The 14,627-nt window shown below is 37.1% G+C and overlaps 1 protein-coding gene and 1 pseudogene across 1 annotated transcript in view; one reads left to right on the top strand and one right to left on the bottom strand.

Moving 5' to 3' along the window:
• Positions 1-5,239: 5,239 nt before the first annotated feature.
• LOC108295785 lies at positions 5,240-6,530 on the bottom strand (annotated as a pseudogene).
• Positions 6,531-7,199: 669 nt separating this feature from the next.
• TCEAL4 (transcription elongation factor A like 4) overlaps positions 7,200-14,627 on the top strand; it is a 12,022-nt gene continuing 4,594 nt past the window's right edge. The window contains exons 1-2 of the mRNA XM_037734744.1: positions 7,200-7,497; positions 8,074-8,193. The gene's annotated coding sequence lies outside the window, so the exon portion shown is untranslated. The remainder of the gene's footprint in view (positions 7,498-8,073; positions 8,194-14,627) is intronic.

The raw sequence follows: 14,627 nt of genomic DNA on the forward strand, positions 1-14,627 counted from the left end.
ATGTTGATAAGAAAATCATTCATGATGCCCAAGGAATTTAATGTAGTACTGATATTAGGATGAGATTGCTTCTGAACCTTGTAAACATACATGTAAATATAGACACTCAACTGTCTCCATAGCATCTCTTTTCGCATCTTTCCCTTCTGTGTTTTGGAAATGACTTTCTTAAAGCCCTTTTTGGTAAAGTCAGATTTAGAAGAATGATCAGCCATGACGGACATTGTTTTTCAGTACCTTGGAATGAAAGAGATAGTAGTCAGTGACAGGGTGGTGCCCATGTATGGGCTCTGTATTCAAATGAAGTACTGGGTACACACACAGTATCTAATTAGATGAAATGTAATTTGAGGAAACGCTGCCAATAAACCACACAATGGCAAATGTGATTAGATAGCTCTGCATGGCACAGTTCAGTAAGAAGGCATGAAATGGTCAGGCTGACTGAAAGCTTCTTGTAGCCTCCACCAAGAGCATTTTGAAGATACCATCTACAGCAGCTAAATTGCAGCAATTTCAGCTTCGACTTTTTGAGAGATTCTGATCTCCATAAACCAGGTCCATGATTCCAGAGGAATGATGCTGGCCACTTTCGGGCAATTTGCCCACTAACCCAGAATCTAATGTTAACCTGGGATAAGCCACTGTGGCTTGAGCAGGAATTCTCCCACATGGGAGAGGAGCTTGTGGAAAATAAGAGACCTGGCTAACAAACCACTGCCTCCAATTCTGATCAAAAACCTCAGTGACTCAGAAAAAGGAAAGATGACAAAACTATGGTCTTCAGACAAAGAACACACACACAAAAACCAGGAATATTTATGAAAATGTAAAATATTCATAACCATTAAACAATTGTAAAATCATTTTCTTGACAATACTTAGGTCCTAGAAACATACTTTCAATTGTATAATTTGTGGATAAATATGGGGGTTCTTGGCTGTAAAATGGTACTAAACTAAACATCTAAGTAACCTCCTTAGGGAGAAAAGGGGAATCATGCATGAAATATTATTCAATGGAATGGATATCTCTTTCAAATATCTATAATAATATAACTGAATATATTGATTAAATGTATGAACTTGTGGAAAATATAAATTACAGAAATTAAACCCAGTCTTCTCCCTGCAAAAGAGATTTAATAAAGGAATAAGAAGAATGGAAGAAATCAAGGTCATCAGTGAGCTACCATCCCAAAAGGCCAGAACTCCAAAAGTATTTCATGTCAGGCCATTAAGGAACAGGTATGTTTTTCTCTTAATGGAACAGTGTCAGATTATGAAGGGAAAAAATATCATTTTGATGTAAAGAAAATATAATGTTCTTCACATTATATTTTCTTTACATCAAAATGAAAAGCATGCTAAAAATAGTTCTGACTAGTCACATTTATGAACAAGAATATAAAGTCCTACATAAAATATTACCAATTATATCTGGCATCGTAGCTAAGGATGAACAAAAAGGGACAAAGCAGGATTCATCCAAAAATATAAAGACGTTTCAGTAAAATACAAATATGATTCACCTGATGATGTTAAAGGAAAAAAGGGTAATCTTCAGTTAATCTCAGTACATTATTTAACTTCCTTTGCTAATATGATGAGTTACACAATGCTTGTTTCATGGTAAAATACTAGCATTACCATCATTAGAGTCAGGATTCTGAAAAATTGAGCCCTCTCATCAAGGCTATTATTTATCATGATCTGGTGTATTAGAAAAATCTTATAAAAGGACTTGAAAAAGGATTTTACTGCAGAGGAGACCTGGAAAAACTACAACAAAATCATCTGCAAGTAAACTGTCCAAAGAGTTACCACATGATTGACTTATACATTTGGGACAACATTTTGGGAAACTGAGGCTCTTTTCAGAGCTGTGTGTATTTAGAGAAAGAGCTCTGGACATGTTTGGAAAAAAAATTTCATTAAGTCACTTAATTTATATCATGCTGCTTCAAAATGCCAAGGTCTGTCAGTATGCCATATAAATGTTTTACCAAAATTATTCTAGCATACTGGTCTCATACACATTATATTATGCAAAAAGGCATTTTAATATATCAAATTCATGAAGACAGTCATAGTGTTTTTGCCATTTTGCTCTTGTAAATTCAGAAAACAAATAGAAACATTAGTGAAAGAATATTAAAAATGCATTATAATTTGCCTGAGAGTGCAGGGGTGATTGAGACAGATCAGTCTGGTAAGTAGAGAGAAAAACAGGGCTTGATGCTAAAAGGCTAGATGGGGCAATGAGTTTATTTGATTACTAACCTGGTGGGTGCATGATGAACAAGGAGACTAAGTGAGCAAGCATGCTCTTATTCTTTTTTTTTTTTTTTTTTTTTTTTTTTTTAAGACTAAGGGAAACTGTTTTAACTACTGTAAATAACGTACTATAAGCAGGACTCCTGGGGAAACAGTGTTACTTGAATAAAAAATCACAAGCTTTTTTTGAATTCACATTAATACATAATGAAAACAAACAAAAAGCACAGAAATATATGTCAAAAATTTCAAGAAACCATCCCCTTACCAAGCTCTCTGGACTCTGAAGTTTTTATTCTGTTTCATTGAGATTTATTCAATTATGTTCTTTTCCAGTCAAAAGTCTTTCTTTTTAAAAAACACAAATCTTAATAATCTGCAATTATACATGATTTGGATGATGTGAGCATCCAATGAGAGCAGCTCATACCCCACTCTCTGCTGGCTCAGCCAATGTAGGACCTGCAGCCCCTGAGCTATTGGCCCCAAGTGTGAGGAGGTGACCCTGCTGAGCCAATAAGAACCTTCCTGGGATGTTCAGCCTTGGATGTTGAAGAGGAAACTGGTGTGGCTCTTTGATTATGTTTGCTTGCTTTATTGTCCAATCTTTTGCTTCTAATCATGGAGATTTAAGGATATAAATTCAGGGCTAGTAGTAGTGGACATAATTCCTGCCTCATACATCATGTCAGTCCATTTGTGCTGCTAAATACCTGAGACTGGGTAATTTATAAGAAACAGAAAGTTATTTCTCACAATTCAGGAGGCATCAGCAAGTTTGATATCTGGTTGAAGGAGCGGGTTCTGCTTCCAAGATAGCATCTTGTTGCTGCATCCTAACTTGGAGGAAAGTGGAAGGACGAAAGGGGCCTAGCCAATTCCCTCCAGCCCTTTTATAAAGTTGCTAATCCTATTCATGAGGGCAGAGCCCTCATGCCCTAATTACCTCCTAGGGCCCCCACCTCTTAATACTATTACATTGCAGATTAAGTTTCAATGTGAATTTTGGAGCAGACACAAACATTCAAACCATAGCACATGGCAACTGATTAAGAAAAAATGTGACACACACACAGACACACACTTCCAGGCACATATGCCTGAAAATAAAACCCACCACATCAACTTGGAAGGATGAAATCCCAGCTCCCAGTACAGTCACCAATACAATGGGATTGGTCCTGGGCTGGGCGTGGTGGCTCATGCCTGTAATCCCAGCACTTTGTAAGGCCAAGGCGGGCAGAGGTCAACAGATGGAGACCATCCTGGCCAACGTGGTGAAACCTGTCTCCACTAAAAATAAAAAAAAAAAAATTAGCTGGGCATGGTGGCGCGGGACTATAGTCCCAGCTACTCAGGAGGCTGAGGCAGGAGAATCACTTGAACCCGGGGGGCGGAGGTTGCAGTGAGCTGAGATCACCGGTATCATGCCACTGCCCTCCAGTCTGGCGACAGAGCGAGACTCAGACTCAAAAAACAAAACAAAACAAAACAATGGTATTGGTCCTTATTCCTGGCCCCTTACTGCCCATCTCCTCTTTGATCCTGGCCTGTTACTACTGGATAAGAGGAGAATGAGGATGGTGTGAGGTGGAGAAAGCTTGAAAGAGTGGCCACTCTTTCCCCTTATTTTGAGGGACTTTAAAAACACACCTAGGATCACAGGCAGGCTTACCTAGTCCCTGAGGAGGGCATTCAGGGAACATGAGAGCACCCAGACTTCTCTTCAGTGTGTCATCAATCCAGTCCTTACATGATGACCTGTGGTCCATCTGAGAGATGTGATAGGACAGCCCTGCCCCTCATGGCTTCTACTTTTACTAAGTAATACTTCTACTATTACTAAGTAATACTAAAACCCATTCATAATTTAACTACCTCTGCTTCCAAGATCTTCTCACACAGAGGTTAAGTATGAACAACATCACCCTTTACATGTTAAAACTAGGCAGGGACCATATAGCTTTGGGTGGACCTAATGCTTGGCCAGATATTTTGTCATGCACTATGAGGAATCTTGCTTTAAGAATAAATAATATGCATAGTCATTGTACTTGATAAAATAATTGTGAATAGTGAATTCTATCCCTTCTAGTAACTGAGAGTCCTTTCCCAGATGGGATCTTCCCACAGAAATGAAGAACCTTACCCATGGCAGGGTAGGTTTTGGGTTAGATCTGACACCAGAACCCAGGACGATCTCCTAAGTTTCACTCCAGTGTCTGCTCTATCAGACAAGGCATTAGACTGTGTGTTTGAGCATATCAGAGGCTCATAGAAACTGTGCCTCTCTGCATTAACCTGCTTCACAAGAAATATGTTAAAATAAAATCTGATGCTATGTTGATTTGTTTGATCTCCCTCAATATTCACTGGGGTAATTAATTCAAATTAAAATGTGTAAGCACATTTTTCTCTTGACAAACTCCAACAACTGGGGGTATCAGCCATCATGCTGAATTCCACGGGCTGCTTCTGCTTTTCACTGTCTTTGAATTTCTTCTGTGGCCTCAAGCCTGAACCCATTTTCAACTCCACAGGTATGTGTTTATGTAGACAGGAGGTGATAGAGGGATTACAATGGAAGTATCAGTGCTATATTTGTGTTTTTATTCTATGTTGTTTGTAGCTGTAAATTTGTCACTTTCATTTCTGTATGTAACGCATTATAAGATTATAACGCTATTCTTCTCTTGATGAACATTTGCATTGCTTTATGTTTTGTACTTAATGATCAATCTTGTTCACATCTTTTGGTGGACATAAAAATTTATTTCTGTTACATATATACCAGGAGTGCAACTGCTGAGTCAGAGCATATATGAATGTTTAACCTTAGTAAATACTGACAGTTTTCCAAAGTGCTTTTTCAATTCATAGTTCCATCCAGAATGTATATGTGGGTTCTAGTTACTCTGTATCCTTACCAAATCTCCACATTATTCATCTTTCTTTCTTTTTTAAACCAAAAAGCATTTTTTTCATTTAAAACAGTATTTAGAACACATAAAACAAGACAACATTTATTCTTTTTTGTCATCTTCTGGTATGGGATCTGTTGGTGGCTCCTCCACTGTTGCACTGTTGCTCTCCGAGCCAGTGTTACTATCACGGGTTCCTTCCTCTGCCATACTGTAGACCCCCTTCTGCCCACTCTCCTTGTCTTCAGGAGTAGATGTGCCTTCTTCACCATTCTGTTGGCTCTCTGTCGTTTCTTCAAGGTGTGTCTCCTCTGTCTCCATTGGAATGTTCTGTCTTTCTTCTCCTCTCCTTTGTTGGCTGCATGTTATTCCTCAGAAAAGATGCTGCTCTGACTGCGCTCAGCTTGCTCTGCCGCCTCCTTCTCCCTTTCCTCCTGCCCATTGCGGGCCTGTTCCTCTCCCTGTGCAATCTCAGCTGCAATTTTCTCCATATCCACTTTTACTTTCAGACTGCACAACCTTTTAAGTTCATTGTTAAATGAATCTGTGCTTTCCAGGAATTTCCTCTTCTCCTGATGTTGTTCCTCTATTTGAAGAAGTTCAGCTTCTAGTTTTTTCTGATGAACAATTAAATACTGAACCTGTCGTTTGAGGACCTGCATTCTAGCTGTTGTGACAACTGACCAAACGTCCGGTACCACACTCTCACTAAGGATTTCACTGATGAGGTGGTGGTTTCTCTGGAAATGGGTGGTGGCTGTATGCTTCATTGAAAAGCCATCATCGTAATCATCTGTATCTTCAGACTGCTTCATGTACGGTTCTCCTTTCTCCATGCAAGACTGTCTCTGTTGACTTTCTTCCTCTAAAGCAGCTTCTTCGTGACTTTTTGCATTTATGTAAGCAAGGTACATGGGGGAATTATGATAGGCTATCACAGATTCGTTGTACTCTATCTTTTCTGCTTCGTGTTCATTTAAATATTCTTGTTTTTCTTCATCAGTGAGATCTCGCCACACGCCATCAATAATCTTGCCAATCTCCCACAACTTTGGGTCAGGGTTGGAAGCCTGTACTTGGTCCTAGACCCTTCTGCTGTACCTCATGCAGGGCATGAGGCGTCAGTGGCTTATCTGGTGGCTTTGGGGGTTTTGGAATCATAATACCAGACGATGCTATGACCCAGCTCTTGGTGACCGGGTTCCCTCCCAGCCTGTACTTGTTGTAGGTGAGATGACTGTATAGATTGTATCTCACAAACCCTGGTGTGCTGGGCATTTGTGTTACAGGAGCTGGGGTGGGAGGTGGGGCATAAGATGGTCTTTCTGACATTTTGGAAGACTAAGTTCTCAGTTCCTCTTTCAACTATTATACTCCCATTTCACAGATGGGCTAACCCCTGGGCCTAGAAGAGTTTACTTTTCTAAAGTAAATACCAAGTCTGAATTCTAGATTCTTTCCACTATACCAGGTTTTCAACTTTTAGATTATGGGTTTCCAGCACTCAAATATTGATCGTTTTTAAATTACACAGGATAATACTTTTGTAACTTTAAAATTGTATGTATTTTGGTCAGGTGTGGTGGCTCATGCCTGTAATCCCAGGACTTTGGGAGGTTGAGGTGGGTGGATCACTTGAGGTCAGGAGTTCAAGACCAGCCTGTCCAACATGGTGAAACCCCATCTCTACTAAAAGTACAAAAATTAGCCGGGTGTGGTGGCACATGCCTGTGATCTCAGCTACTCAGGAGGCTGAGGTATGAGAATCACTTGAACCCAGGAGGCAGAGGTTGCAGTGAGCCGAGATGGTGCTACCACACTCCAGCCTGGGCAACAGAGTAAGACTCTGTCTCAAAAATAAAAAATTAAAGAAGTTTGAGTTATCCCCCAAAAATGAATAGACTGATACCTGTACCCTGATATGCATCTATATTAGTACTCACTCAACATCACATCTCAATGATGATGATTGTTGTGGTGGTTGAGATTAAGTTGTTTTCTTTGGTCTAACACATGGGATAACATACTTTTTCCACAAAGGGCCAGATAGTAAATATTTTAGGCTTTTGTGGGCTATTTATGATTTCCTTTACTCCTAGTATTATTTCATGTTTTATACAAGTCATTAAGGTTAGTATTGCTGCATAACAAATTACTCCAAAATCTAACCATTTATATTAAGAAGTGTTCAGCTGCTAGGTTCTTATTTTGGGTTTCTCATGATGTTGAGGTCAAGATGTCAGCTGGAAGCCAGGTGCCATGGGTCACACCTATAATCCTAGCATTTTGGGAGGCCAGGGTGAGTAGATCACTTGAGGTCAGGAGTTTGAGACCAGCCTGGCCAACATGGTGAAACCCTGTCTCTACTAAAAATATAAAAATTAGCCAGGTGTGCTGGTGCACACCTGTAATTCCAGCTACTCAGGAGGCTGATGCAGGAGAATTGCTTGAACTCTGGAGGCAGAGGTTGCAGTGAGCCAATATCATACCACTGCACTCCAGCCTGGGTGACACAGCAAGACTCTGTCTCAAAAAATAAATAATTAAGTAAATAAATAAATTAAATATGTCAGCTGGGACCGCAATCATCTTATAGATGGACTGGGATGGAAATCCAACAGAGCTCACTAACAGGGATGGCAGTTATTGCTGGCTTTTGGATTACAACATAGCTGGAGCTGTCAACCAAAGAGCATATATATGGCCTTTTCAGCATGGTGGTTTCAGGGTAGGAAGAATTATTACATGGCAGCTGCTTGTCCAAGAGTGAGCATTCCAAAGATGCCAGGCAGATAACCTTGTGGTGTTTTTTGACCTAACCTCAAAGTCACACAAAGTGATTTACATTGTACTATATTGATCAAAATAGCCACAGGTCCTCCCAAATTTAACTGGAAAAAACAAAGTCTACATCTGTCAATGAGAAGAATAGAAAAGTCACATATCATATGTGGAGTGGAACAGAACAACTTTGGAAATTATATCTCTTCCCCAGGTGAATAAATGGATGCAGTATGCATATAGATATTCAATAGATCAATGTTGTTAATAGTAAAAGTATTAAACATTTCTAATGTTAATCAATGGAGAATTGATTAAATAAATTTTGGTAATTCTAAAGAGTGGAATATTATGCAACCATTAAAATGTATAAGGTAGTCCTATGTAGACTGACATGGGAATGTTCTGAAGATATACTTTTAAGTGAAAGAATCAAGTAGCAGAACAGTACATACGCACAATTTCATTAAATATACAAATTGTATATGAAATAAACATAGAAAAATTTAATAAAATATAGCATACAACCCCACCCTCTACATTATGTATATGTTTGATTTTCTTTAGTTTTTATAATTAACAACATAGTAGACATTTAGCTCCATGAATCAAGAAATCTTAAAATTCTCATAACATTTGATCCATTAATTCAAATTCTTATACTAAATCGAAATAAAATGATCAGGGAAATGGACTAAAATATAAATATTAAAACATGCATAATAGAGAAAAAATATGTGACTTTAATTCAATCTATTATAGAGAAAATCCATATAATAGAATACTTTGAAATAATATTATGACAGATTTTTATCACAGCTTTATTGAGATATAATTCTCATACCATATAGTTTGCCTATTTAGGGTGCATAATTCAATGGTTTTTTAGTATACTTACAGAGCTGTGCAACCATCATTACAATCAATCTTAGAACATTTTCATAACTACGAAAAGAAATCTCATGGCCATTAGCCATCACTACCATTTTCCCTTCAATTTCCCACCCCTAGCCCTATGCTACCACAAATTTACCTTTTGTCTCTATGGATATACCAATTCTAAATATTGCACATTAATGGACTCATACAATATATAACAATTTGTGACTAGATTATTTCACTTGGCACAATGTTTTCAAGGTTCATTCATGTTTTAGCATGTATCAGCAGTTTGTTCCATATTTTTGCCAAATAATATTCCATTATACAGATATGTCATATTTTATTTGTCTACTCATCAAGTGATAGGTATTTAAGATATTTCTACTTTCTAACTATAATGAATAATTCTGCCAGGAACATACGCATTCAAGTTTTGTGTAGGCATATTGTTTCATTTCCCTTGAGGATATACCTAGGAGTAGAATTGTTGAGTCATATGGTAATGCCATGTTTAACATTTTGAGGAACTGCCCAACTGTTTTCCACAGTAGTGTGCCATTTGATGTTCCCATCTGTAGTATGTGATGGTTCCAATTTCTCTACATCTTTGCAAACACCTGTCATTATATTTCTTGTTTATTATATCCATCCTAGTGGGTATAAAGTGGTATTTTATTATGGCTTTGATTTGCATTTTCCTGATGGCTAATGATGTTGGGCACATTTTGATGAATGTATTGGCCATTTGTATATTTTCTTTAGAGAAATATCTGTTCAGATCCTTTGCCCATCTTTAAATTGGGCTTTTAAAATTATTTAGTTATAACTATTCTCTATATATTACAGATACAAGTCCCTTATCAGATACATTACTTAAAAATTTTTCTCCTATTCTGTTGGTTGTCTTCTCACTTTCCTTATGATGTCCTTTGAATCACAAAACTTTTGCATTTTGATGAAGTCTCATTTATCTATATTTCTTTTGTTTCTTGGGCTTTTGTTGTCATATCTAAAAAGCCATTGCCTAATCCAAGGTCGTAAAGAATTACATACAAGTTTTCTTCTAAGAATTTGATAATTTTCGCTCATACAATTAGGAATTTAATTTATTTTGAGTTAAGTTTTGTAGATGGTGTAAGGAAGAGGCCCAGATTCATTTTTTTGAAGGTAGATATCCATTTGTCTCAGCACCATTTGTTAAAAAGACTATTCTTTCAGGGTTGAATTTTCTTGGCACGACTGTAGATGTCAGGGTTTATTCTGGACTCTCAATTATATTCCATTGATCTATACATCCTTATGTAAGTACAACACTGCCTTGATAGAAATCTGGAAGTGTGAGACCCCAATGTCGTCCTTCTTTTAAAATATTGTTTTGTATATTCTGGGTTTCCTGCATTTTCATGTGGATTTTTGGGATCAGCTTACCAATTTCTGCAAAGAAACCAAATGAGACTTTGATAGAGATTACATTGATTCTATAGATCAATTTTGGAAATAACACCAATCTTAACAATATTAAGTCTTCCAATCTATGAATATAGAATGTCTTTTCATTTATTTACGTATTCTTAATATTTCTTTCAACATTTTTTTTTTAGGTTTTAGTGTACAAGTCTTGGATTTTTATTGAATTTCTTTATAAGTGTTTTAATATCTTTATGCTATTTTAAGTGGATTTTTTTCTTACTTTCCTCTTTGAATAGTTTATTGCTAGCATATAAAATATAATTAATTATTGTATGTCAATCTTATATTCAGCCACATCACTGGACACATTTGTTGGTTCTCACAGTTCTTTAGTGGATCCTTTGGGATGTTCTATATACAAGATGACATCACCTGCAAATGGATAGTTTTACTTCTTTCCTTTCAACCTGGATACCTTTTATTTCATGTCTCTTGCCTATCCTGAAGATATCTGTGAATGTATGTCAGAAAATAAAGCTCTTCATTTTCCCTCAAGTATTTAATTATGCAAATATGATTTCTATAATAGCCTATGTTTTACTACTGATCAGAAATGTTTCCCTATCATACATTAAAAACCTGTACACTTGGGTGTGTTAGTGGGCTTCCGTGTTTTATTTCTCTTACTGTACTTACTTCAGTACTACATTGGGTTAAGACTGTAGCCTTATAAGTCATTCCGTTTCCTTGAAGTGCAAATTGCCCCACCAGGGATAAATGAAATAGCATGCCAGATAATACAAGGTAGTTAGCAGAGGGCTAGGAACATAAGTGGCATCTCTAGAGGGCAATATCACATACTTGTGGCTGTCCTTTGTGCCCCACCATATATAGAAGTGCCACCATCAATTGGGATGATGAACAGTTAATAAAGAATTATTTTTACTATGTATTAAGTGCCCAATATATAAGGATTAATTATTTTTATAAACCAAACACCCAAAGATAACCAGAGTAAGCTGGTGTACTAAGAAGATTATGTAACTAAATCTGTAATGATAGACATTTGTTCTGTAGCATATTTTTAAATTATAAACTAAGCCAGTGGAATGACTACTGTAGTTATAATACAAACAAAGATAAATGCTCAAAAAATAATTACTATGGGAATCTTTTTAACATATTTTTTTGAGACAGGGTCTGGCTCTGTCACCCAGGCTGGAGTGAAGTGGTGCAGTCACGCTCACTGCAGCCTCTACTTCCCAAGAGCAATCAATTCTCCCACCCCAGCCTCCCAAGTCGCTGGGACTATTGGTGCATGCTACCACAATGGGCTAAATTTTGTAAATTTTGCGGAAACAGGGTTTTGCCATGTTGCCCAGGCTGGTCTCAAACTCCTGGACTCAAGCAATCTACCCAACTTGGCCTCACAAACTGAAAATTTCAAATATAAGACTATTGTAGCACTGTATTAATTATCTCTCTGGGTACATAAAAAAGCTAGAAAGATATCAAGTTAACCTAACATCAGAACTAAAAGAGCTAGAGAACCAAGAGCAGACAAACCCCAAAGCCAGCAGAAGATTAGAAATAGCCAAAATCATAGCTGAATTGAAGGAGATAGAGATATTTTAAAAACCCTTCAAAAAATTGATGAATCCAGGAGCTGGTTTTTGGAAAAAATTAATAAATACATAGACTGCTAGCTGGACTAATAAAGAAGAAAAGAGAAAAAAAATCAAATAAACAGAATCAGAAATGATGGGGGATATTACAGAAATACAAAAACTATCAGAGAATACTATAAACACCTCTATGCACATAAACTAGAAAATCTAAAAGAAATGGATAAATTCCTGGACATATACACCATCCCAAGACTGAACCCAGAATAAATTTAATCCCTGAACAGACCAATAATAAGTTCTGAAATTTAGGCAGTAATAAATAGCTTATTAACAACAACAACAACAAAGAAAATGCCCAGGACCAGGCAGATTCACAACTGAATTTTACCAGAGGTCCAAAGAAGAGCTGGTACCACTTCTACTGAAACTATTACAAAAAAATTGAAAAGGAAAGACTCGCCCCTTGTAATTCATATTACGAGGCCAGCATCATCCTAATACCAAAACCTGTCAGAGATACAACAAAAAAAGAAAACTTCAGGCCAATATTCTTAATGAACATGGATGCAAAAATCCTCAATAAAATACTGGCAAACCAAATCCAGCAGCACATCAAAGACCTTATCCACCATGATCAAGTTGGCTTCATCCCCAGGATGCAAGGCTGGTTCAACATAGAGAAATCAATAAGTGTGATTTATCACATAAAAAGCACTAAAGACAAAAACCACATGATAATCTCAACAGATGTAGAAAAGCCCTTTGGTAAAATTCAATATCCCTTCATGTTAAAAACTCTTAATAAACTACATATTGAAGGAACCTCAAATACCTCAAATACCTCAAAATAATAATGCCCATATATGAAAAATCCACAGTCAATATCATAATGAACGGGCAAAAGTTGGAAGCATTCCCCTTGAAAACCAGCACAAGACAAGGATGTTCTCTCTCATCACTCCTATTCAACATAGTACTGGAAGTTCTGGCCAGGATAATCAGGCAAAAGAAAGAAAGAAAGTGTATTCAAATAGGAAGAGAGGAAGTCAAATTATCTTTGTTGAAGATGAGATTCTCTTATATCTAGAAAACACCATTGTCTCAGCCCAAAAGCTTCTTAAGCTGATAAGCAACTTCAGCAAAGCCTCAGGATACACAAAATCAATGTGCAAATATCTCTAGCATTCCTATACACCAACAACAGGCAAGCTGAGAGCCAAATCATGAATGAACTTCCATTCACGATTGCTACAAAAAGAATAAGTTTCCTAGGAATACAGCTAACAAGGGAAGTGAAGGATCTCTTCAAAGAGAACTACAAACCACTACTCAAAGAAATCAGAGAGGATTTCAGTGAGGACCCAAACAAATGGAAAAACACTTCATTCTCATAGATAGGAAGAATCAATATCATAAAAATGGCCATACTGCCCAAAGTAATTTATAGATTCAATGATATTTGCATTAAACTACCATTGACCTTCTTCAAAGAGTTAGAAAAAACTATTGTAAAACTCATATGGAAACAAAAAGAGCCCAAATAGCCAAGACAATCCCTAAGCAAAAAGAACAAAGTTGGAGGCATCACACTACCTAACTTCAAACTATATTAAAAGGCTACAGTAAACAAAACAGCATGGTATTGGTATAAGAACAGACACATAGATCGATGGAACAGAAAAGAGAACTCAGGAATAAGACCACACACCTACAACCATCTGATTTTCAATAAGACTGGCAAAAACTAGCAATGGGAAAGGATTCCCTATTTAATAAATAGTGCTGGGAGAAATGGCTAGCCATATGCAGAAAATTGAAACTGGACCCCTTCTTTATACCATATACAAAAATTAATTCAAGATGGACTAAAGACTTAAGTGTAAAACACAACACTACAAAAGCCCTAGAAGAAAATCTAGGCAATATCATTCAGTACATAGGTACGGGCAAGATTTCATAATTAAAATGCCAAAAGCAATTGCAACAAAAGCAAAAATTGACAAATGAGATCTAATTAAACTAATAAGCTTCTGTGCAGCAAATGAAACTCATCAGAGTGAACAGAAAACCTACAGAATGGGATAAAATTTTTGCAATTTATCTATCTGACAAAGGTCTAATATCCAGAGTCTCCAGGGAACTTAAACAAATTTACAAGAAAAGACAACCCCATTAAAAAATAGGCAAAGGACATTAACAGATCCTTCTCAAAAGAAGACATACTTGAGGCCAACAAGCATATGAAAAAAAGCTCAACATCGCTGATAATTAAAGAAATGCAAATACAACCACAATGAGATACCAACTCAAGCCACTCAGAATGGCTGTTATTAAAAAGTCAAAGAAAACAACAGATGCTGGCGAGACTGCAGAGACAAAGAAACAGTTTTACACTGTGGGTGGAAGTGTAAATCAGCAACCATAGTGGAAAACTGTGGTAATTCCTCAAAGTTCTAGAAACAGAAATACCATTTGACAGAGCAATCCCATTACTGGGTATATACCCAAAGGAATATAAATCATTCTATTATAAGGATACATGCACACATATGTTCATTGTAGCACTATTCACAATAGCAAAGATATGGAATCAACCTACATGCCCATCAACGATAGACTAGATAAAGAAAATGTGGTATGGCCGGGCGCGGTGGCTCAAGCCTGTAATCCCAGCACTTTGGGAGGCCGAGGCGGGTGGATCACGAGGTCAAGAGATCGAGACCATCCT

The sequence above is a fragment of the Cebus imitator genome, unplaced genomic scaffold, assembly GCF_001604975.1.
Source record: "Cebus imitator isolate Cc_AM_T3 unplaced genomic scaffold, Cebus_imitator-1.0 Scaffold658, whole genome shotgun sequence".
In the NCBI taxonomy this organism is placed as follows: Eukaryota; Metazoa; Chordata; class Mammalia; order Primates; family Cebidae; genus Cebus; species Cebus imitator.